Source organism: Simochromis diagramma, unplaced genomic scaffold (assembly GCF_900408965.1).
Source record: "Simochromis diagramma unplaced genomic scaffold, fSimDia1.1 OVJJ01000816.1, whole genome shotgun sequence".
NCBI classification, from domain to species: Eukaryota; Metazoa; Chordata; class Actinopteri; order Cichliformes; family Cichlidae; genus Simochromis; species Simochromis diagramma.
Genome location: NW_024386908.1, coordinates 3,816,791 through 3,832,179, shown reverse-complemented (window position 1 = coordinate 3,832,179; position 15,389 = coordinate 3,816,791).

Sequence of the window (15,389 nt, the reverse complement as noted above, 5' to 3'; positions counted from 1 at the left end):
ATCAAAATGGAGCCACTTCAAGAGTCTGTCTTTGTAAAACACATAAATGGTTGGCTGATCAACATCCTTCAACAGACCCCGCTTTATTGTACAATAATTCACAGACTCATTGCCATGGATAAGAGGGTTTTACATAATGCCGCTTGCTATTCATTCCAAGAACAAAGTAGAGCCCCTCCTCATGTCTCACTCCCAAATCTGCGGGTGAGCTCGTGATTAATGTGTAATTGACTTGATGAATGGGTTTCCTATTTTGTGAATCCATCAAAACACTGCTTGATTAAGCGTCCTCTGCGACTCTGATTAAAAACCAGCAAGATCAGCTTCATTTAAACACAAGCACGGACCCATCATGTTTCAAAATCTGGTCACGCCCACTGATTATCTCCTTGCAATGTAGGGTAATCAATGCACGCGGAGGCTGGGGTATCGAGGGTTGACATAGTTGTGGTTGTAGGGGATACTTTGCAGGCGATGCGGTGGAGAGTCAGCCCAGTTTCAGCAATCAGTCATGCCAAAAGAAGCAGAATAGGATAGATAGGGGGCGGAGGAGGAGATGGATAGTGGAGGGTAAGAGTTTGAGAGGTGAGAATAAGATGGAATGGGATTCAGACACAGACAGGGGGAGATGGATACAGAAAGTAAAACAGTGAAGAAAGTTTGATAGGAAAAGCAAGGAGCGTGCAAGCAAGTGCATGTGTGAAGGTAGAGATGAAAAAGAGTCACTGACAGAAGAGATGATGAATACATGTGGATATACGGTAAGAGGTATTATGAACAGAAAGGCAGTCGAGACGCTACATATGACTCTCACCTCCTCACATCTTCTTTCTGTGAGAATCTATGCCTAGTCCTTAATTTCAGGTTGCAGCATGATTGCAAAATGGTGTTTTCCAGGGTCTTACCTTCAGAGCTTGGAGTGGAAAAAAAAGATATGGCATAGCTGGCAACTTCAGTTTCCTGTAGTACAGCAAAGGTAGAATTTGAATTCAGTTTCACTGAGCCATATGGAGGTTGTTTTGAGGGCTCAATTCCCAAAGGGAGTTATGTTCTGTGGTTGTGAAGACAGCAGTGCCATCACTGTAAATAACAACCAGTGGGGTGTTATTTTTACATTTGTGATCACAGTGCAACAGGATAACAGGGATACAGTGTTTTCTCAGACAATGACTGGGGTCCTCATTTACATCAAGGACTGTATTTGAAGGCGGGCTGGAATTAGAGTCAGGCTTATGTCTGCAAGTTGCTCTGTTTCACTTGAGTAAGTGGTCATGTTCATGCAACGGTGGCTCATTCCCATTTGCTCTTTTGAATTTCCTGTCTTAAGCTGATTATATCAAAGCAAGCAATAGTTCACTAGCTTGGCACATAAATGAGATTGTTCTGAGTAACTTTATTCCTTTATCCCACTACACATACACCAACATCAAAACTAACAACATCAAGGAACTATGTGCTGCAAGAGTGAGCAAATAAATAAAACAGACCAATTCACGGAACATCAACGCATATTTTTTTCTTAATGTTCAACCTTTGTTGCTACAACCCCCTCACCCAGGGTGCTAGACTACTATACAAACTCAAACTGTTTCAACTAAAAGCCTTTAGTGCTTTGGGGCATTTCATTTTTTTAACAAGGCTTTTATTTTGAAACATATATACACACACATGCAACAATCCAGTCGTTAAGTGATGACGTGACGAATCCTACTTCCGGGCCTAAGTCTAGTCTGCGTTTAATATGGCTTTTGTGTTGTTAACATGTTTAATGTTATGTATGTTCTATTTAATCTCAAAAAGCTCCTAAAACAGTCAGTGATCACTGTTGACCTCCCTCGGCTTTTATTACCGCTAATCATTTATTTAAGCTCAGTTTTTAAAACCTTAGGATGTAACTACAGCCCAGCCCATGCAGCAGTATATGAATGACTAACCTCGTATTGTGGATGGATTATCTCAGTTGTTCTCCTGGCTGAAGTTTGGTCCTTTTACAGCATCCTGCCATGCGATTACATTTGTTCCTGACCACCGAGAACACTCACGTTAACTTTTATCGAGTGGAAAAAAAGTTAGCTTGTTTATATTATGCTAACATAGCTGTGTCGCTAGCGGTCACGTAGCACATCATTATATACAAGCTAGCCAAACTTCAGTAACCCTACAAACGTCACTGCTGTTTAGTTTTCTGTCTTCATTTATGTTGGAAGTGATAACAGAGCTGTACGTTTTAATTTGTTTCCAAAACCCCACAGTCAGGACATGCTATATTGTATTTAGATAGAAGCTAACGAGCTAACTTCCTGCTAACTTCTAACTCCATTAAATGTCATAAATTCAGTTTTCATGGATGCCTGGATGTTAAACTCAATTGTTACACCTGGTAGAGCAGAACGCTGATCATTTTATTAAAGATGAAAGACTTTAGACAGTTTTTCAACTCAGTAATGCCATAGTGATCGTTTGATATATGGACCTGCAGCGGAGTTTAGGCCCAGACACGGCTAGTGACGTCAGACTTAACAACCGGATAGATAGAAGGGACCACTTTTTTTTTGACTCAAACTTTATTAGATTTTAATATTTAAAACAAAACAGAAGATAACAGAATGGACCACTTTTAACCCACCATGTATTTGTGGGCTGGTCTTTATTCGTTTATGTTTAGTCCTGCCATTACCAGAGACTTGCCTTTTATTTAACAACCTTATAATATGGATCTTTCAGTTCTTCATCATTGATCTAGGTCCACTGGACTTTTGCTGAGCTGACAAGTCTGCAAGTAAACCCGTTTTATATTTGTAAGAAACTGCGTGATTACCAACAAAAATCCCATGTTGCATTTTTCTTATGTTTGCAATACATATTATCTTTAGTTTCTGTGATGTGAAAGCAAAGAAATGGGCTTTTTATCTTCTTTGACCGAGTGGGTGCACTGCATGCTGGCTGGGCACAGTTTCCATTCCACTTTGGCATACAAAATGGCACATGCCACTTAGGGAAATTTGAATTGATGAGTCCCTGTAGAAAGTAAACAAAATACTTATAATATAAACAGCATCAGGAACCATGCAGAACAGTTAACACTGTCCTGCTTCTATTATCTGGATCCTTGTTTTTTAAAGTACGCGCTGAAGCTTGGAAAAGATTGAAGTTTTTAATTTAATATAGCAGTACAAATCCCATTGTCTATCCAGAGCCCCCTGAGCTGTCTTTCATACTACAATATATTGGCAAAAGTATTCACTCATCTGTCTTCACACACATTTGAACTTGAGTGAGATCCCATTTTTAATCCATCGGGTTAAACATGATGTCAGTCCACCCTTTGCCGATATAACAGCTTCAACTTTTCTGGGAAGGCTTTCCACAAGGTTAGGAGTGTGTTTATGGGAATTTTTGAGCTTTCTTCCGTAAGGACATTCATGAACTCAGACACTAATGCTGGACAAGAAGACCTGGGTCGCAGTCTGTGCTCGAATTCATCACAAAGGTGTTATATCGGGTTAAGTTCAGGACTCGGTGCAGGCCAGGCAAGTTCTTCCACACCAAATTCACTTATCCATGTCTTAATGGACTTTGCTTTGTGCACTGGTGTGCAGTCATGTTGGAACAGGAAGGGACCATCCCCAAAATGTTCCCACAAAGTTGGTAGCTTTAAAACTGTCCACAATGTCTTGGTATGTGGACGCATTAAGAGTTCCTTTCACTGGAACTAAGAGGCTGAGCCCAATGACTGAAAAACAACCGCACATCATAATCCCTCCTCCACAAACTTTACACTTGGCACAATGCAGTCAGACAAGTGCTGTTCTTCTGGCAAACAGCAAACTCAGATTCGGCCATCAGATTGCCAGACGGAGAAGCGTTATTTATCATTCCACTGTTCTAGAGTCCAATGGCGGCGTACTTTACACCACTGCAAGATACACTGAAATGTCATGTAAGGTTGTCAGATATAAACAGACATATAGATTTTGGCATATGGTAAATACCAGCAGCATATCTTATGGCTGCAAATTCAAGATCAGCACTCCTTTATGACAATAAGTAAATTTCATATTTTTATCAAAGACATGAAGTGTTTTCAGTTTATCTGGTTTGTTTGTTTTTTTTAATCTATTGATAGTTTCTAAAAAGGATGTGTGTAAATCAAAAAGCAGCAATTTCTTGTTTCTAAGCTGCACACAGATTGTAATTCATATTTTTTGGCAATGTTTAAAAGAGCGCTGAAAAGCCATCATTCAAGAAATGTAATCTTTGATTAGTAAAAAGCCCTTGTTGATGACAATATTATTTGTCTACAACAAAACGAGACTCATGCGTATCCCGGTTTCTCTAATTCATTCACTTTGTGGTCTACTCACCCAGTTTAGTTTCCGGAGCTTTGGAGATAATGAAACTTTGCCTCATCTCTGCATACAACAGCATTCATTAACAGTCAGAAGAGCATTAGCGGCAGAAAAGCGTTTCCCTCCTTTTTTCTCACCTCCCCTTTAGTTAGAGGTCTTATTTTCTTGGCAGCCATTAGTCATTCTCATGTTTTCCTGCCTCATCTCTAGTTGTTGATGCTGTTTTCATTTGAATTTCAACCTTTAATCTGACAAACTTCACAGCCCCTCTTTTGCTTTCAACTTCATTCTGTTTCTGCGCCTCTATTTTTACTCTGTTTTTTTTTTTAATTCCTTTTTCTCTCATACTCTCTTTTGGTCTATCATCCATTCTCTCGTCCCCACCACCCACAAACCACTACTCATACTGAACATCAAACAGAATCCATTTTCTCTGGAGAGCAGGAATAGTGCTTGATCTCTGTTTGACAGCTCACAAATGAGCCTGACCCCTTGTATACAGGACACACGTACTAAGATTCCCCACGCAACCACAAGTGAAGTGCGTTCGGGACCTTTGTCATCAAATGAGAGCTTGGCTGGCCTGTTTGCTTTCAGGCACATGGGCCGATTGTGTTTCCCTGCTGAGGTGCAATTTCCCAGCAGTATGAACTCTGAACCTGTGGTATCAACTCTGACCCCCAGTGGTGGAATGGATGGGAGGAATGAAGAGGATAGTGGGTAAAACATGCAAAAACAAAACATTTAAATTATGTACGCCAACACTACACCTGCACACGCTGCATTTCACAGTTCAAATAGTGTAATCTGGGCACCAAACTGTAAAGGCATATGCACTCTTAACCATTCCAGCGCACACACAGTATATCAAAAAGAGCCCTTATACTCTTTAGTGTAACTTTGCAATGCAATCTTCTGTGTAATTCAGGCCTCTTTTTTCCCACCACAGCACTAGTATCATTGGAGCTGTGTCACTGTGACATAGTTTCACTGTGCCTCCTGACACTAGGTTCACATGCATGAACAGCTCCCAATGCACTTCTGCGGTGTTGCAGTGAATGAAAAATTCATGGGGAACCCTGGCAAAAATCCAGATGCAGTTTCATCCCATAAATATTTATCTATGGGTTAACTATTGTGTTTGCAGTTGAGGAGGGTGAGGGAAAAGGAACAACGGGGGCAAAGAGGTCGCAACCCCAAATAAATTTCGTTTTTCCAGGCGAGTGACTAAAATAGTCCATCAGCATAGATAGACTGCACCGAAAAAAAGGTTTTCTCAACTATTGTTCAAACGTTTCTACGACAGGTATTTTATGTGAGTGAAGAATTACTCAGCCATTATTTTATGAGCTAAAAGCAGATTAAATTGGTTATCCACACAGAGTTCAATTAGATTTTTTTTTTTTTCATTTTACATCATTTTGACTTTGGAGTGTCTGTCAGACAAGCCAGATGGACAATTCAGACCCAAAGTATCACTCTTTAAATCTGAATTAGCTAAATCCTAATAATAGCATGCTTAGCACTTACATTTCAGATTTTTAGCAGCAATGAAGAATAATTAGTTACATTTAAAGGAAAGGCTAAGATTTCTTTTTTTGAAAACCTTTATACATGTTAAAGAATGACTGAATTAAAAAGTGAAGTTTTACTGAATTAACTAAACTAGTTAGTACACCATTTGGTGATACAGCCTAAGGTAAGCAGGTTAGCTATGCCTTCATCCTCCAAACGCATCTTGCCTGAATGCTAGAATTTGACAAACAGCTTGTGTAAATCTTTAAATTTCCAAAGAATGATAACCAGAAGGAAAAAAAAGCAACACTAATGTGACTGAAATGACTGCAAAGTGAAAAAAATAATCCACACCTACAGTTCCCTCTAAGCCAATGTTCCCTCTAAGCTGCGCGCATGCGCAATTGTGCACTGCTGGCATGGTCTCTGCGCACAGAAAATCTGCATTGCGCACAAAAAAAAACAAAAAAAAAATCTAACCTGAATTGAAATTAAAATAAATTCGTTAACAATTCTGTTTTGCAGTGTGAGTCAGTAAGTGACTGGCTGCTCCAGTATGGGATTAGAACGATGCCACTTTATCCCATAGTCCAGCCAATGATGCAATTCACATTCGTATATACGCAGCTAATCAACGTTGTTGACAGGCTATGACAGCGTCCTTATGTGCAGACACCGGTGTTTTAGCTAGCAAAGCAGCGTGGCTGATGTAGAGCGAAGCTACGTTAATGACAACGTGTACAACCATTGGAGATGTGAGCAGGACAGACGGAACAACTGACGGAAAACATGTGGACTTTATACCAGTTTTTAAATTGTGTTGATAGGGCACGTAAAACCAGAGTTGTGATAAAAATATATGCAATGTTTATTTTTTTTCCTGAATACTATCGTTGTTTATATTTACTGCAAGAAGAAACAGCAACAACGGCGTTTTATAAGGAAAGTGCTCGAAAGTGCTCGAAAGCACTCTCCGCCATTGAGCAAAAACATCTGTATATGAAATGTAGGTTCTAAAACAGCTTGGAGAACCACCTTTAGCAGCAATAACTTTAAGTGATTGTTTGCTGTATAACTTCATCAGTCTTTTATATTTGTGGTGGAATTTTAGCTTATTCTTCTTTACAGCATTCCTACTTTACAGCATTGAGGTTTATGGGAATTTTTTAATGCACAGTTCTCCTAAGGTGCCTTTTGTCCAAGTTTGTGCCAAGATTTTGCTGTCAGACAGATGATGTCACATTTGACTCTACAATACTTTGACATACAGAGGACTTCACATTGACTCAGTAAGTGCAAGGTGTCCAGGTCCTATGGCTGCAAAACAAGCCCAAATCATCATCCCTCTACCATCGTGCTTAACAGTTAGTATAAGGCGTTTGTGCTATGTTTGACTTTTCCCTAATGTAGTGCTTTGCATTATGGTTAAACATCTTCATTTTGTGTCTAAAAGGATATTTCTTAGCAGTTTTGTGGTTTGTTAAGACGTAACTTTGCAAACCTAAGCTGTACTGCTATGTTCTCCTGTCAACCCTTCCAAACAAACTTGCTTATTTAATCTTTTTTTAAACCTATTGTCAGGACCTTCAACATTTAACATACTAACTGAGGCTTATAGAGACTGAGACGTAGCTTTTAGGGTTTTTGCTGGGACATCCACCTTTAGGAACACATCAGATGCACCAGATCAGAAAACTGTCAAAATTTCAGTTTTTTTTAGAGGTGGTGACACACAAGGTCAATTAATTACCAACTGCTACTTACACTATTAATTCCTAAGTAAGGAGGTACTTAGTGTTTCACAGCACTGCATAGTCTTGTAAAAATGTTCTTTTTCACATAACTGTAAAAGGCTATTTTCTTGGTCCAGCTCACTTTGTTGGCTCTGATGTCAATCGTCACGTGGGTCATGTAGCCTTCAAATTATTCTCACAATTGCCTACTGGGTAGCTGGAATGTGCACTGATAACATACAAACTTGTTTTTTTAATTTCTAACATTTTAAAACTGCATCTCAAACTTGTATGCTGCTGTATCTCTATAGCATGGCTAGCATGTGTTGCTAACTTTCTGAACTATTGGGAGCCTCCAGGATCCCAATATCTGTCTCCCCTTTGTTTTTACTCTTTCTGTTTATGTGCTCGCTGCTCTGTGTGTGGGTGTGTTCACCTGCCTTGCAGGGACAGGATTCTCCTGGGATCCCCGCCCTCTCCTGGATGCACCTGAATCAATTAAGCACCTGTGGATCATCTGGCAATCACCTGGTATTTAAGCTGGGACCTGACCTTCAGTCTTCGCCTGAGTGTTGTCTAACTTTGGTAGTCCTCTCTGTTGCTATGAATTCACCAAAGATTTCTGATGTGTTTCTTTCTCTGCCTAGGACGGCCCATCGGAGTTCTGGGAGGGTTTGTTACTTGGCGGAGTTTCTGTTCAGGAGATTCAGAGGATCAGGGGCTTTCTATTGAATTTTGTACATACTGGGACTTTTTGAGCACTTCAAAAAGACTGCACAAGCACTGTAAATAAACTCACTGAACTTTCATTCCTGATTCCTGCGTTTGAGTCCAACCAGGAAAATCATGACACCGTTATTTCAGTGGACAATATTTACTCAACTAAAATTGCATGGTGGGTACCTACCAGCTTTGCTTTCCCAAAAATTGCTCTGCCAGTCAACACTACGTGTCGCAGAATTTCATTCACATTTTAGAGTTCAGTCACTATAACCGCTAGTCTTTAAGATGGGAATTTTAGTAGATTTGCAGGCATTAAGTTATTTAGGTATAGATTTTGAATCAACTGAAAATTTGATACAACAATCACATCAAAAATAAAAGACAATCACAGCTTTTAGTATTCATCTTAAAGAGAGTTATTGCAGAACATTTTATAATAATTATCAATTTCCAGTAAGCACAACTTAAGCAGAAATCTCAACATTATTGTGTAGCTAAAGAAAAAATTATGATACAATAATATGTGAAGAAAAATTGTATATATTTTATATTTAAATGTGAAGCTATTCTGGTGGAGTAGTTAAGTTCAGCTGGAGAAACCAGAGGAAAAGTCAGTGGATTTTAGTCTGGAATGATGAATCGACTCACCACATAAGACTTATTTGGACCAGGAAAAAAAAGCCAACAAGAACAGTCCATCAATATAAAAAAAGCTTCCTGACTCTTCCTGTGTTATGAAGTTCAGTAATCGAGTGTGAAGGACCTCGGCTAAGAAGACAACCACAGACCCAACACAGCAGGCCAACAGTTTAAGAGAAAAGAAATCATGTTAAAGCTCTGAGAGCATGACACAAAATATGTGGTCTGATGAAACGAAAATTGACCTTCAGACTGTGTTATGTCTGACAGAAACCCACCACACATACCTCATCATTCATCTAACATCAGCTTACTGTGATGCATGCAGGTGGAAGTCTCAGGCTGAGGCTGGGAGGCGGGTGGTTGTGCATCCTGTGATGACTGAAGGAGACAGAGACAGAGATGGGAAAGAAAATAGATTTTATATTGTTGATATGATTTAGATTCAATCAGGATCCTCTGTGTATGACACAAACCATACAACAAAATAAACAGTGGATAGTTGAGTACAAGAACTTAAAGGTCTGAGTTTTTCAAGCCAAAAATACAGATATGAATCTTACTAGGAGTCTGCACCATGCATTAAAATAGCTTTGCACAGATGCTTGTTGCTTGGCAGACGTGCAGTTTGTGGTCCACTTGCCATCTTATGTTTTTGGTTTTCATTTCCAGCACGTCATTATGCAGCTTTAAGTACAGACTGATGACTTATGAATCTCAAGCTGGCAAAACTCTTTACAATGAGACATGACAGACGGTGGAGAACTTGCAATATCATTTTTACTGATTTAACTATCTGTGTAATATATCTGCTTTAGTAGGTCATTAAAGGCAGTTTTGTAAATTAGTGAATATTTTGTGGCAATATTAGTAGCTGCATACACATAATTGCTTTAAAAGCTCAAACTGAATACCAGAATAAACTGGCCCAAAATGATTAGCATTTCATTTCATTGCAGAGGGGTAGACGTGCACTCTTCCACTTGTGAAAAATAGACCCTTCCATGCAGAACTAGTCCTCTGTGGGGAGTTTTTTTTTAATGCTTTTAAATTTTTAAATTTAAATTTAATGCTTTTTAAGAAGAGCAGCACAATAATGGCAGCTACTGCACTGAACAGAAGACAGATATCCATGTTTTTGGTGTTGATCGAGCAAATGTTAGCGAAGACCCTGAGGAAGATGAATGAATCGTCAGTTTAAGCATGTTTCACATGTACATGAAAACATAACAATGCATTAAAATCACGTCTAATATAAAGAGTTGACCCAAAATTGTCAGTTAGAATGATTTAAATTAGAAATAGAAAATATGCACATGAAAATACGAGAAATAGATCAAAGGCTAAAGATTGATACATAATAACAGTTATGGTCCAGGCAGAAATATAGTATATAAGCAGCTATTAGATGTATTGTCATTCAGTTTAGTGCAGATGTTTACTGCCCTGCTTACTGACTCCTAAAGACTTTTCTGTTGAGTGTGAACTTCTTTTGTGATGACTGTCACGGCCTATTTTATTTATAGCCTATCGCACATTTAAACAACAAAAGTTCACCCAAAGTGCTTTGGAGACGGGAACATTTACATACCAGGTCTCCAAAAATCCCAGTTTGAAAATACATGAAAAGATGAAAGATCTGTTTCCTTTTCATTAAAATTTGTTCAAAATTAGTAAATTAATGATGCTTCACCAAATAAGTCATAACAGACTGCATACATATAAGTTAACCAAAATTTGCAGTATGGCACAGCACCAAGTATAGCCACATCGGACTCCTAGCCTGACTGCTATTTTTTTTTTTTTTTACATTTCTCTGAAAAATACTTTAAGATATAACCTAAATCTCAGCTAAATGTAGATAATAATTGTGTAAAACATCATCATGCAACATATTATACATGTTGTGGATGTGACTGTACTGAGAAGCTGAGAGAAAAACCTGGAGAACTAAAGACTGATTCAGAAGAAGCACTGAAGGTAACATTTACATATTAGCATTTATGCTGCATGCCAGAAACAGCAGCTTCTGGTCAAATTCAGCACATGCATTGAATCTGCTTGCTTTCACCAATACGGCCGATCTATTTCATGGAGTTGATTTCGGGACTTCACATAGATAATGAATGGTGTTATTTACTGAAGGGAGGCCACTGTGGAGCAGCAAGAGGAGATGGCTAAGAGGCTGGCAGATGTGTGTGTGTGTGTGTGTGTGGCAGTGGCCCTGAGCTAAACTAGCCCATCCTGTTTCTGCTAGGCCGGCTGTCTCACTCCGCCGAAAGGGGTGGGAGAGCATACTCCTCAACATAATGCCTCCCGGGCGTATGCAACTGCAGAGACACACACACAAACACACAGACAAAAAAAAAACCACCAAATCACTCTCCTACGCAGCATCTGTCCTCTGCTGGATGAAGCAGGCCATGAGGTGCTGTAGTGAAGAGTGGTTCCAGCAACGATTTGGCAAACAGGACCAACAAAGGGTGCGTGTGTGTGTTCATCTCTATGCATGTATGTCCTCTGTATGCTTGCTTTTTACACGTGTTCACGGACTGCTGTGAGACTCTGTGACCTGCATGTATGGTTTCTACATTGTTTTCATTTCAGATCTTTATGCATGCCTGTATTTGATCTCTGTTTAATGGCATTGGCTGGTGTGTGGGTGTGTGTGCGTTTATGCCTGGCTGTACTGTCTGTGTGCACGTCTACATTTGTGTGTATTTTGCAGCTCCATTTTGGCTCAGGGCTTGCAGTAGTGAACCCCCAAATGGGAGGACACAGAGCTGTGCCATAGAACACTTTAGCTGTGTTTAGCACACAGTTCAAGCTGACAGATAGCTGACTGCCAGTTTGTCCGTATCCACATGTACATGCACCATAGCAACAGTAGCAGCACCTAAGCTCTCGCTTTTGAGTCACTGCTTATACTGAACATGTTGGTTTATGTTAAGCAGGAGAAGGTTGCAAACAGTTTTCCACTGTAGGCTTATATATCTACAGTTCATGTTTCAATGGATTTCTTGTGTGTCTTTGAACCTGTGACCACTATTCAAAGCGTAGTATTCAGTTCTGAAAATGTTCTAAAAGCTGCCAACCATACATTTTACCTGCTATGCTATGCTAAGTACATACAGTGCATCTGGAACATAACCAAGGCATTTTTACTTGTTCCACATTTTATCATATTACAGCCTTATTCCAGAATTCATTCTTCACCCCAAAATCCGTGGGGCAATTTATCCCATCCTTTGCTTTAGAACCTCTCAAGCTGCATAAGATTGGATAGGAAGCATGAGTGCACAGCCACTTTCAGCACTCCAAGAGATGTTCAAGGACACTCACAGAGTGGTCCTAAAGAGAGACCTTTGTTATCTTTGTTACAGAAGCTCTGAAGCAGGCTATCATCAAGAATGTCTCTCTACATTGCTGCATTCATCTTCCATTGACCTTGACTAGTCTCCCGGATCCTGCTGCTGAAAACCATCCCCACAGCATAATGCTGCCACCACCATGCTACACTGTAGAGACGGTGTTGGCCAGGTGATGAACACTGCCTAGTTTGCTCCAAACACAACGTTTGAATTCGAGTCAAAGCCTTTTTTGTTTCATTAGAATTTAGTTTCTCTTGGTCTGAGAGTGGTGGCTGTCATTATGTGCTTTTTATTGAGGATTGGCTTCCGCATGGCCACTCTACAAAGTTAGTGGTCTAATGACATTGATCGTGTTGCATAGACACAGTCGTATCAAGGTTCTTATCATACCTTGGCAAGAAAACTGCTGTAGAACTATTCTCACTCAATCAAGCCATTCATTTTGAAAAACCAGAGGATCTTTATGCCACGACATCACGAATACACTTCTGGTAATTGCCAACTTTGAATCCCTGACTTCAGACCAGCATAATAAGCATTCTCTGATGAAGACAAAAAAAAAAAAAAAATAGTGAGGTATATAATGAGTGACTGAAGATATTTTCCATCGAGCATCTGAGATGTGAATAGCGCCCATGTTATAGTAACACACACATTCAGGTCCTCAGGTATTCAACTCCAAGATCTGTCTGATTGCAGCAATTTTCTTCTCTAAATTTCTGTCTGTCTAAATTATCCATGATTTGTTTTCCCCATTTAGTCTTCCTCTACCGCTTCTGCGCCTGTCTGTCTCCATTTGTATTTGACTTTTTCTGTCTGTCTCTGTCTCCCGTTCCGTCATGTCATTTTGACTCAAACGCATCCCCTCTACCACCCCTCCCTCCTTTTTTCCAAATCTCCAGCCAGTCCACACCTGCTTTGTCTCCCAAAGTCATCCTAATTAGTGTTTAAAGCTCCTGCTCCCCCACGGCGAGGTCGTCTGTGCCCGTAAGCCACCGCTGCCTCGTCTTCGCCATGCTAGCTCTAATGAAATAGCCCTATCTGCTGACATCAATGCTCGTGCGTGAGGGTGTGTAAGAGAGAAAAGAGACCACTCGCACATCATTAACAGCATTACCTCAATTACAGAGTCTGACAATGAGAACTAGCTGAGAGAGATGGGGAGTGAGTGAAGCGTGGGGGAGGTCGAGCAAATGAAGTAACTCAAATCGTAGCCTGTCGAAACAATGCAAACAGTAACTTTACATATAAAAAGGTTATTTCCTCCTTGGGTCACATCTTTTTTTTCCCCCCACTTTTTAAAAGCATTCATATTCAAGAGTGGGTGTGATTGAATCCACGCTGACACATCACTGGGATGGAGATATTGCAGCACATGCATGCGAGTATTTCTGTAAGGTGGTCTGCATGCAATCACACCAGCTCAATGGTTTCTCTGTCATCCTCTATCTTGTTGCATGACAGAGCTTTCTCCTGCCTCCTCAACAACAATAACTAGATTTGACTCTTGTCATGATTTTCCAGCCCCGTGTTCCTCCTCCCTCTTTTTATATATATATTTAAAAAAAAAAAAAAAAGGGGGGGGGGGGGGGGTGGAAGAAAAAGAAAAGATGACCTGATGTCTGTCTATTATTTACCCCTGAATTTCCTCTGGGAACATGAAACAAAACAACAAAGGTCGGATAAAAAAGGAGCAAAAGGGGACATGATGGAGTTGGAGGAGACACTAGCTGTGGGGAGAAACGGTTTCAAATCAATATCGTGAATCTGTGGGGATTTGAAATGGTGCCCAGGGACAGTTTAGGAGCAGCACATCCGCTGCAGATTGTGTGTCTCACCCAAGGGGCGAGGCAAGTCAGGGCTGCTCGACCACCGCGCTCAACAAATCAATAGTCCTGCATTTTATGTGTGTGTGTGTCTGCCTGTGTGCGATCTGCCCACAAGCTCAACGTCCGCTGACAGAGAGAGCCAGGTGAAGTGTGTTGGGTGAGAAAATTGTGCAAACAAGGAGATTGTTATGGGAGCCAGGGGCAAATAAATGCTGCGGTAAAGGTTAGGTGCTGTGCTGGATGAGATCTTTTTTGTCTTCTGTCTTTTCTTCTATTGGGAAGCTGTACAGATTTGAGCAAAAGTTTTATGACATGAAACGCTAAGAGAAAATACCATGGGATTGTTTCTAACACAGGATGAGAGGATATGGCTGAACACACAGCAGTTATATTAAAAGGAACATCGTTTTTTCTGTTCTGATATGAAGCTATCGCTGCACCCAATGTAGCCAAGATTACATGGAAAACAATTAAAGCAGGACCACTGCTGCATAAATTAATACCAATGTTGGTATTTCATACAGTATGCTATGCATTTTTATTAAAAACACTGCATTACATTCAAGTGTTGATATTTTCATTTTCCAGAAACATACTTTCCCTATTACATTCTAATACTTTAGAATCAACTTTCTTCTAGTTAAACAGATGATTCTCAAACTTTAGACCCAAAGGAGGTTTGCATAATTTAGAATTCAACATAAATGGGAAACATTACAGACAATTAAAAAAAAAAAAAAAAAAAAAAAATAGAAGAAGCTGTGTAAGGTCTAAACACATAACAGACAGACAAAACTGAGAGTACCCAAATAAACTTACACAGGCAGCCAGACAGAACACTGCACATAGGATAAGGGAAATCACGACACAGACCAAAGGAAACACAGGGCTTAAATACACAGAGGGAGCAATCAGGGAATGGGCGACAGGAAGGAAACACAGCTGGGACAAATCAGGGCTAATGAGACAGGGGAAGCAATACCAGACACATTAACATGAGACACAGACTTTCAAAGTAAAACAGGAAACATAACACAGAGATGCGAACTTGACATGTGATACAGCTGACAGGGGAGACAGAGCAACTATGGAACACAGAGACATAAGCCATAAGACAGAGAACTGTAAGAAACCAAAAGACTAGAAATGATAGATAATATCAAAATCAAAGTTCAACACTAATATAAAACTGAAAAATCTGGGGCGATGACCCAGGCACCCTAACAGTGG